An 11,068-nucleotide genomic window follows, 5' to 3' on the forward strand; every position below is an offset into this window, starting at 1 on the left:
ACAGGGTATAGGATAATGATCATTCTAATTTTCTTTGTCTTTTGCTTTGGAACTCTTTGCTATTGTTGAATAAGGACCAAATGAAATGCAATACACTGCTTTATTAGTGTTCTCTTAGCCAGTATGTTAATTATTTTTCCTGACAAATGTCTGCTAGGAGCGGTATTAAGAGTAGCCTGATTTATGGCTACTTCTACTTCACTTTGCAAGTCATATGCTCAGGATAGCACAAATAGAGGAATATTTCAAGTGCCAAAAATATGAAATGTTAAACTTATTTCTGAGTGATTTTATTTTTGTTCTTGATTTAGAAGCATTAATATATTTTCTTGACAGCTGAACAGCGAGGGAGATGTTTTGGCTGGTGTAAATACCTATAGGCTGAAGAAGAATGCATTTATCTACTTACTGAGTTTGAGTACATTGTTGAGTTGAGAAATTTTAGATAAGGCACCCTCTTTACCTAATCGAGCACTGGAGGACAGGAGGACTGGGGAATGGCATTTTATTGTCCTTAGGTCGAAGAGGAGTGCTTTTTTGAGTGGTGAGGGAAGGAATGTGATAATTATTCTCAAATGACTGAAGATTTATCATAGGGAAGAATTCTGTGATGCCCCAGGGGGCAGACTTAGAGCCCTCTCCCTCAATCCCCATATTGGACTGGTCAAACAGTACTGATGATGATTTTACTTCCTTACCTCTGAAATCTGTTGGTTCATCTCTTCCTCACACGTATCACCTTTGTTTAGACATATTTCCTATTTCAGAAGGAAGGAACAGAGAGAAGGTAGGAGAGGGAAAGGGGAAGAAACAAACCATTTACAGGTCTCCTCTCTATTCTTTCTTATGTTTTCTCCTTTCTCTGGTTCATCCTCAACTTCAGTCAGAGTAATTTTTCAAATCAGAAAATAAACTTATGGTCACCAAAGGGAAAAGGGGGGGAGGGATAAATTGGGAGATTGGGATTGACATATACACACTACTATGTATAAAATAGATAACCAACAAGGACCTACTGTATAGCACAGGGAACTCTGCTCAATATTCTGTAATAACCTAAATAGGAAAAGAATTTGAAAAAGGATGGATATATGTCTATGTATAACTTAGTCACTTTGCTGTGCACCTGAAAGTAACACAGCATTGTAAATCAACTATACTCTAATATAAAATAAAAATTAAAATAAATTCTAGGGAATTATACACCACATCTGCTTAAAACAAAGCTGATTAATAAAACTTAAAAAAAGAAAGTCAATCATGTCACTTCCTCATTTAACATTCTTTACTGATTCCCCATAGCCTGGAGTTCAAACTCCTTGTCACGAAGAACAAGTGTTTTCCTAATTTGCCTCTAACAGGCTTTTGTCAGTCTTATCGTCTGCTCCACAACCTTTTATTCGGGATATACGGAGCCACTTGAAGTTTCCAAATATGTTGTGCTCTTTTAGGCTTCCAGGCTTGTATTTATACTATTCCTTGGACCTGGAATGTTCTTCTTCTTTTGAGTACTGTTCACCCTTTCTCTAATAGCATGCTCTCTTTGAAGCCTTCTCTGACCACTCCCTTAGCAGAGGTAGTGGCTTCTGCATCCAGTTTCTCAGAGAGCACTTTGTATGTCTGTGTACTGGCGTTTATTATTCCACCGTCAGACGTCCTGCCCCTGCTCGCATGACACCGTGAGGTCCCTAGAGGCAGTTGTATCACTGTCCCCAACCCCCAGTACACTGTTTCTGCAACGGAGAAACACTTTGTGTTGAAGCTCTTTAAGAGGTGTTGAAGCTCTTTACAGGAGGATTTCATCTCGACATGAGTTAGAACTTTTAAACAATTATAGCTGTTCAAAAATTGAAGAGGCTGCCTGGTACAGAGTAGGTGCTTAACAAATAAGTGGAATATTGAATGAGCTGTGAACACTTGAATCTCCTGTCACTAGGAAGTATTCAAGTTGTTTGACAGGCTCATTCAAGCATCATAAGAAGTGCTTCATGATGAATCATTGAAAAATTTTCATCAAGAGTTGACGAAATACAGTTAGGCTGTATTTCACTATATTTTGGGAAGTATCTATCTATCTGTCTACGATATCTATCTACACACACATATACATATATATGATTAAAAGCTTCTCTCTATCTACCTAAATGATTAAAATAATACGAAATTTTTTCTACATCATATTTCTTTCTCTTTTTTCCTGCTTGAAGATTTGATTAGGATAGTCAGTGTGAATATTATTTAAAGTATTTTTCTTTTACTTTCAGCCACTAGGGCTATTCATATCTTCTCAATTCGTTTGCACAAGTCTTCAGAGTAATTCTTGCTGTTATTGATGACTAAAGTACCTATATGATAGGAGTGGATTGAAAAAGTTAATACTTTGAAGGGAAAGGAAAAACCTCATAGTTCCTCTTCAAAGTTAGAGAAAAAGAAGAGAAATTATGCAAAAAGGGAAATGGCATGTTTCATATTTTAATTTTTAAGACTGACTTGTATGTGATAATTTATATCTCTTTGATTATAGCATTTTTATGTAACTTTATTATTTATCCAACTTTTCAAAGTGTCAAAATTTATATAGGAAAGGTACTACCTATTATTATGATGTACCCTTCGGTGTACAATCCTATACAATCCTTGACATTAAGTGATGCTCTTGATATCATTGAGGTAAACAGAATATCTTAAAAGAGAAACTTCCCTGATACAAGGACAGGATAATACCACATGGAGGAAAGAAGGGGGCAGAGTTAGGGATGGTATAACAAATAGACAAAAATTACAAAAGTCTACATCAACTGTACTCCAATAAAAAAATTTCAGAAGAGCAAAAAAAATATATAAAAGTCTCAAGCAAGAGAAGTTTATTTCTCCATCATATAAGAGGGTGAAGGTAAGCTGGTGGTTCAGGGAGAGTAGGCAACTCTGCTCAGTGAGGATGTCAGCCAACTAGGTCCTACTTGATGCTTTGCATTCCCGAGGGCAGCAGTTTTCAAATGTTAGCCTGTGTCAGACCTGGAGGGCTTTTTAAAACACAGAATGCTGGACCCCAAGACCAGGGTTTCTGATTCAGTATATCTGGGGTGGGGACTGAGAATCTGCATTTCTAAAAAGCTCCCAAGTGATACTGATGTTGCTGGTCAGGGGGCTAGACTTGAAGAGGCACTGTTCTCGAGTGCTGTCCCCATCCTCCCTAGCCCCCTGGAAGGGAAAAACAGAAAGCAAAAAAGATATGACCCAGAGGTTACATATATTTCTTCTGCTCAGATTCTTTTAGGCAGAACATAGTCAAATGGCCACATCTACCTCCAAGAGAAGTGAAAGTACAACAGCTTCTATTATTAAAGGGAAGGAGAAATCAATCCAATATTGAGTCTTCTGACTTATGAACAAGTTCTATTGTCCAGGTTATTTAGGTCTGTGATTCTCTCAGCAATGTCTTGTATTCTTCAGTGAGCAGGTCTTTCACATCTTCTATCATAATTATTTTTAAGTGTTTCATATTTTTGATGCTATTGTAAGTGATATTATTTTTAATATTAAAATTTTGAATGTTTGTTGCACATATATAGAAATACAGTTGTCAGTTCTTTCCAAAGAGATCTATAGAATCAATACAAACCCAATCAAAACCCTAGCAGGCTGTGTGTGTGATAATTGACAAGCTGACTCTAAAATTCACATGGAAATGCGAAGGACCTAGAAGAGCCAAAATGACTTTGAAAAAGAAAAACAAAATTAGAAGGGTAATATCACCTAATTTCAAGACTTATAAAGCTACAGTAATCAATAAACTATGGTAATAGCATAAAGATAGAAAAAAAAGACCAATGAACCAGAAAGGTCCAGAAACAGACTCACACATATATGGACAATTGATTTTTGACAAAGGTGCAGAGAGAATTTAGTGGAGAAAGGATAGTCTTTTCAACAATAGTGCTGGAATAACTGTATATCTATATTCAAAACAATCAGAACAAACTTCAGTTCAAACCTTATACCATATACAAAAGTTAACTCAAAATCTCAAAATGGATCAGAGACTTAAATGTAAAATCTAAAACTATAAGACATCCAGAAGAAAGCAAAAGTAAAAATCTTTGTGACACTAGGCTAGATAAAGATTTATTAGCTATGACACAAAAAATATGATGTATAAAATAAATATTAATAAATTCAACCTCATCAAAATTAAAAAACTTCTCTCCAAAGGAGAAAAGAATGAGAAGACAAGCCACAAGCTGGCAGAAAATATTTGCAAAGCATATAACTGCTAAAGCACTGTATCCACAATATGCAGAAAACTCTCAAGACTCAATAACATGAAAATAACACAGTTAAAAATGGGCAACAAAATTAAACAGACTTAACCAAAGAAGCTACATGCATGGCAACTAAATACATGAACAGATCCTTAATATCACTAGGTATCAGGAAAATGCAAATTAAAACCACAATGAGATACCACTACACACCTATTAATTGGCTAAATTAAAAAGATTGGCATATTAAGTGTTGACCATGATATGGAGCAGCTAGAACTTTCAAACTATGCTGTTGGGAATGTCAAATGGTAAAGCCACGTTGGAAAAGTTTGGCAGTTTAACTTTCTTAAAAAGTTCAACATACACTTACATATGACCCAGCCATTCCACTCTAAGGTATTAACCTAAGAGAAAAGAAATCATATGTCCATACAAAGAATTTTTACATGCATGTTCACAGCAGCTTTATTTGTAAAAACCCCAAACTAGTAAAGAGCCAAATGTCCTTCAACAGGTACATGGATAAACGAATCGTGGCATATTCATCCAATGGAATGTTCCTTAAAAATAAAACGGAAGGAACTAATGATCTATACAACAACATGGATATATCCCAAAATTTCTATGAAAGAGTCCAGATATTGAGTACACATTGTATGAGTCCATTCTGATAAAACTTTGAACATGAAAACTTATCTATATTGACAGAGCAGATCAGGTGTTGCCTGAGAGAGGAGGTGGGATGAGTAAGTGAGAGGAATTAGAAAAGACACGAGGAAATTTGGGAGTGATAGAAGGATGTGATAATGGTTTTATGGATTTATACGTATGTAAAACTTATCACATTGTACACTCACTGTGCTTATTGCATGTTTTATATCTCAATAAATTTGCTTTAAAAGAGGAAAAGAGAAAAAATATAAGGATCAAATAACATATGAGTTATTGTAGCTTATATTGATTTTTAAAAGATGTACTAGAATTCAATTGAACTAAGTGGATGTTTGACTATTTTCAACTATTTTAAAAGCGGTTCATGTACATGAAAGCCTAAGCATGGATGAGGTTCGAGGGATATTTTAGTTCTGTTGTCTTCATGTTACCAAATAGGGAACACGTATCTAGAGTCAGAGTGATTGAGAGGAAGATCTTGGAAGACCAGAATTTTAGTTCTGATTTCTCCAAGTGTCCTGGAACTAGCTTATTTATCTGACCAATCTAATTTTGCCACCTGTAAAATAGACAAAATAATACTTAGCTCAGAGGACAGGGTGGAGAAAGGAGGCAGAATAGCTAGTAAAAGGGCTGTTAGATTGTTTGAAGTGGGAATAATTACTATCCCTACATATTATTTTTCCGGACATTCTCCTTAGTTTTTCCACCCCCTGGAAATCTCTTTTGTCATTCAACTTCAGTTGGCATCTTTCCTATTTAAAGCAAAATGTGTTGAGTCGGCAGATTTGACGGACTTCTGAAGCCTCTAGTGACTCGGGGCTGACAAAACTCTTAACTCTTTTTAGCCCAGAAACTGAAGCTCAGGGATTTGTCCTTTTCAAGTTGCTTTGGAGGCAATTGTGGCTTTTCCCCAAGCTTGGTCTTGCAGGGGCAGCCGATTGAGTGAAGGAGTGAGTCTGCTTTTTATACCCAAGCTGAAGCTTTGAGTAAAACTTAGCTGCTGTAAGAGGATTAGGGGAGGGCTGGAATGCACTCATTGCCAGATTGAAGTGCTAGCATCTCCCAAAGGTGTCTGTTTGGGGTGAGTCATTTTAGCTGCTTATATCGGTGCTCAGCACAGACCCTTGTACAGATGCTTCAGAGAAACAGCATTGAGGTGTCCACAACTAACACATAAGCATTATCACCAAGCGCTAAAGTTATAACGAGCAGCCTGTGAGACCAGCTGGGATGTAGAGGATGGGCTTTTGTATAATGCCTTCCCAGGGACAACCTTTCCCTTTCCTACAGGGTAGAGGAGAACTTCAACCAGTGGGGTGCTGGTAAATGCTTAACCACTGGCTCCAGGCGGTAGGGAGAGGACTTATTTGTAGTGTCTTCCAATTTCCATGATTTAAATACTATCGTCATGGTCAATTTCAAGTTTCTAATATATTGTCAACCAGCCCCCAAATTCCACAAAGTTGGGATTGGCTCTCAAAAGCCAGCACAAGCCGACTCCAACACGCCGCTGGATTAAACAAACCAGTGGGCAAGGGCAGCCACAAAGTAAAGCCAGGGTCATTCTCCATATCTCACCCCTAACTCTACCCCTGGACTAGCAGGTCCTGTTACAGTTCATGAATTGCCTAAGGTCCCACCAACACTCAGAGACAGAGATGAGACTTCTTCTACAAACGAAAGAATGGATAAGATATTGTTTTTTTCCTTCTCATACTTTCTGATTAAACATTAGTGTGTCTTGTACAGTTTGAGTCAAACCTACGAAAATTTCTCAATTATCAGGATCAAAGTTCCCTTTAAGGTAGTTGATTTTTAATTTCTGGGCTGCAATGGTGCCCACAGATGCTGAGAAAGAAGATGCTGTGGTGTTCTCTCTGGAACATTCCCCGAGCATACTAATTCTCAGTGGGGTCAGAGTGATACATCCCCTGGGGAATGTTTAGGAAATTTGTTGGGAATATTTTGAATTGTCCCAATGATTTAGGTGCTTCAGTGGCTTAAGTGTCACCATAGCATATGGAGAGGCAGAGACACTCAAGATTTTGTAATACCAGGACAGTCTCACACAAAGAATGGTCCTGTATTCTGTACAACTTCAGATGTTCCCAAGAGGCATCCATGTAAGTGAAAAACGCTGTTTACAATTTTCTAAGCCTGGAATGTAACACCATTTTACCTATGAACATACAGTAAATTTTTACCATGTAAACATATACAGAATTTTCTAAGAATGCAACTACGGTGTAAGTGGAAGGGAAATTATGTCACATTTTGGTGAGAACATTATCAAGCATGACATAATATTACCGAGTTTCTCCCAATTTGGAACAGCGTATCATTGCCCAGAAGATGGCCTAGTGTTTGTAGCTACTGCACATTCAAAGTGATTTAAAGTATATAGGAATAGAGTAGTTTAGCCTTTATTTCAAGATGTCAAATACAAACAAAAGTGTGTTTTAAATCTAAACATTTGTTGTAGATAAGTGCAAACATAGGACTACTTCATTATGTTTTCTGGTGTATTCGCGTTTGAGCATTTCCACCTTGAAAAATATATCATTTCATTAGGTTTACTCTGTCCACTGTCCAGTCCAGCACCCTAGTCAGGAAACCAGGAAACTCAGCTCCGCTCTCCTACCCACTCCTTAGATTCATTCACTATGTTCTGTTGATTCCATTTTCTCCTTGTCCTCTTCTCCCACTACACCGGTGCTGCCTTAGTTCAGGCGCACACTATTTCCTGTCTAGACCATTCCAAAGTCTACCAATTAATCTCTCATTGTGCACTCTCCCCACCCCACTCCCACCAACCCATCTCTACACAAATGTTAAATGATCTTTCTAAAACACAAATCTGGGAAAGTTACTGCCCTACTGAACATTTCACTGGGTCCCCGCAGAAGACAGGATAAAACCTAAATTTCGGGCTTCCCTGGTGGCGCAGTGGTTGAGAGTCCACCTGCCGATGCAGGGGACATGGGTTCGTGCCCCGGTTCGGGAAGATCCCACATGCCGCGGAGCGGCTGGACCCGTGAGCCACGGCCGCTGAGCCTGTGTGTCCGGAGCCTGTGCTCCGCAACGGGAGAGGCCACAACAGTGAGAGGCCCACGTACCAAAACAAACAAACAAACAAACAAACAAAAATAACCTAGACTTCTCAGGATGGTGCCACGAGACAGTCTCTGTTGATCTCCGTCTGCTCTCAAATCAGACTTCGGCACAATGAACCATCACGCCATTTCATTTCTCTGCGATTTGGACACACTGTTGTATTTGTTAGGAAATCTTTCTCCTCAGTCCTGCCAGCCTGGCAAATTTCATTCATCCTTTAAGACCCAGCCCAATTTCCTGTTCCAAACCTCCCTGACATGATGGCTTCAAGTGACCCTAGTACTCCCCTTTCTTAACGATGTTTAGTGAACTCTGTTAGAACAGTCCGATTACTACCAGGCATGATGCCAGCCCATTGTCCCACTTCCCTGTCTGTATGAGAAAATGATGGTGAGGGAATAAAGACATCACGATTGTCAAAGTTGACCTGCCAGTTGGATGCGGGCAATTGGAGGCTCCTAGCCCTCTCCCCTGTCTTTGGAATGTACATTTCACCCACCATTTCCACACTAGGAGCTATTTCAAGGACATAGCCTTGAGGGGTAAGATATTGTTGAGACCATCTGGATGGTACATACATGACTGAACATAATTAAGGCCTCTATATACATTTTTAAGATTCCCGCCAGCAGGTGCAGAGACCTACTCATCTTGTGGTCCCAAGACAAGCCTCCTAAGTAATCTCCCTTGCTGATTACACCTGCCACCTACCAATCCGGAGTGGTTTGCCTGTTTCATTGGTCTCTCCTCTGGGTAGGGGGGCCAATTTTGAATTTCACCCAGGTAACCAACCAAATTCCTGAGGTTGCAAACTAACAGTGATCCTTGGCCTTGAGGGGAGGGCTGTCCTTCCCAGCCCTTGCTTTACCAGGATGCCAAAGCCAAAGAGGAGGCCTTCAAGAGGACTTACTTGAAGGATGGGGAGAACTGCATCTTTTTAAAAATTAATTAATTAATTAATTAATTATTTTTAATTTTTGGCTGTGTTGGGTCTTTATTGCTGTGTGTGGGCTTTCTCTAGTTGTGGCGAGTGGGGGCTACTCTTCGTTGAGGTGCACGGACTTCTCATTGCGGTGGCTTCTCTTGTTGCAGAGCGTGGGCTCTAGGCACACAGGCTTCAGTAGTTGTGGCACATGGGCTCAGTAGTTGAGGTACACAGGCTTAGTTGCTCCACGGCATATGGGCTCTTCCTGGCCCAGGGTGCAAACCCATGTCCCCTGCATTGGCAGGCGGATTCTTAACCATTGAGCCACCAGGGAAGTCCGAGAACTGCATCTTGATTCCTGGCTGGATTTTTTTTTTTAAGTATCTTTTTATCATTATTTTTTAAGCACAAATGCCCACACAACTTTTACTTACAAGGTAGTTCTGTATAGACTGAATTAAAAAGTTAGTGCCCTTGATATTACAAATTATGTACAATTAAATGTAGTTCACAGGGTACATAATTACACTTCTCACTTCAGAGGGCAATTACAGTTGAGACTGAAAGAAAGTGTAATGTCCACTCATAGGTAACAGGATGGGAAGTCTCCCTGAAGTTTTTGCAGATGATTTTTATTTGTTATTGCACAGTGTGAATTTCTAGGGGAAAAAATAATACACTAACCCTTGGGTCCCATACAGGCAAATTGAGATTGCATTCTTCAGGTTGTTTCAATAGGACTGGCTTTTGCCATTCCCATTTAGAAAATACCAAGAAAAATTTATGTACAGGAGTTGATGCTATTGCATTTGGACAAAGCTGGCAAGTTCTTGCTACTAGCATAGCCCAGGAAACACCACAGAGGAAACCTAATATATTGGAATAGATGTGGCATTTAGCCCACAGTTTGATAGATCTCAGGGTTAACCTGAAGTTGTCAATGTTTAGTACTAGATGTAAAACTTCATCAGTTACCCTGCAATGTTAAGATTTCTTATGTATCTTGCATCTAAATTTTTAAGCAGACTGTCATCTCTTAAGTCCAAGTCTTCTGGAATAGTCTGCAGTGCTCATCTGGCAAACAAAATATCAATCTCTATCCCATGAAAACACAGCTTGATAACTTATTACAAATGCCTCTTCGACAGCTCTTACATCTTTTACTTCTCCCTGTAATTTCAACTTATCATAGAATGAGGTGAAAAAGTCGCTTCGATCATCATGTCTTGGGGCAACACACAACGCATCAATATCGGTACCTTTCGTAGTACTCCTCATCTATAAGATCCAAACGTAAAAACTCTTACCAGGTTATTTAATTTTGCCCAAATGAAAATCCTGCGCTGCAGTCCTCTTCCTCTCCCAAAACCCCTGAAGGACTTGAGTGGCAATTAGTTTCTGTGTAAGTAGGCGGTCAGATTCCTTGGGGGATGCTAAACTGATGGGACAGATGACGCCATGGTGCTTCTGCCGCGGCTGCGCTCGCCATGATCGCCGCGTTTTACGGCGGCGGCCACTTCCGCCCTGGGCGTGGCCACTGAGGCGGGAGGGAGAGGGGGCGGGCCTCAGCCCTGGGTCCGCGCCTCAAACCCCGGTCCGCGCCTCAGACCCCGGTCTGCACCTCAGACTCCGGTCCACGCTCACTCCCGCCCCCGCTCCCGCCTCAGCCCCTGCCGCCTTCACTGCTTCTCCTCCTTCCCCTGGGTCCTCACGTGGCGCCCGAGAGCTACCACAGCAACGTTCTAGAACCCTGGCTGGATTCTTGCTGAACTTCAAAATCAGTAAGTCCTCCATGTTACCGATAGAGCCAAGTGCTGTTAAGAGATTTCTTGCCAGAAAAACAGTGATAAATACCATTTCTGCAGAGCTTATCGTATACCAGACCCTGAATATACATTATTTATGACTCCAAAGAACCTTCTGGGATAGGTATTATGTTCTCTTTTGCAGAGATGTGCTTTGAGAAGCCAGGTTACTCTTGGTGACTGACTCCTAAGTGGTGAAGCAGATATTCTGTCCTAGGGTGCTCAGCCATTCACTTTGGATTATCAGGGTCACAGAGTAGTGAGGGTAGGAAAAGGCCTGTTCA

The 11,068-nt window shown here is 40.1% G+C and overlaps 1 pseudogene; it reads right to left on the reverse strand.

Annotated features, from left to right (window-relative positions):
• Window positions 1–2,277: 2,277 nt before the first annotated feature.
• On the reverse strand, window positions 2,278–10,773 carry LOC132499473 (poly(A) polymerase alpha-like; annotated as a pseudogene).
• Between the last annotated feature and the right edge of the window lie 295 nt (window positions 10,774–11,068).

This window comes from Mesoplodon densirostris, chromosome 11, assembly GCF_025265405.1.
Source record: "Mesoplodon densirostris isolate mMesDen1 chromosome 11, mMesDen1 primary haplotype, whole genome shotgun sequence".
Taxonomy (NCBI): domain Eukaryota; kingdom Metazoa; phylum Chordata; class Mammalia; order Artiodactyla; family Ziphiidae; genus Mesoplodon; species Mesoplodon densirostris.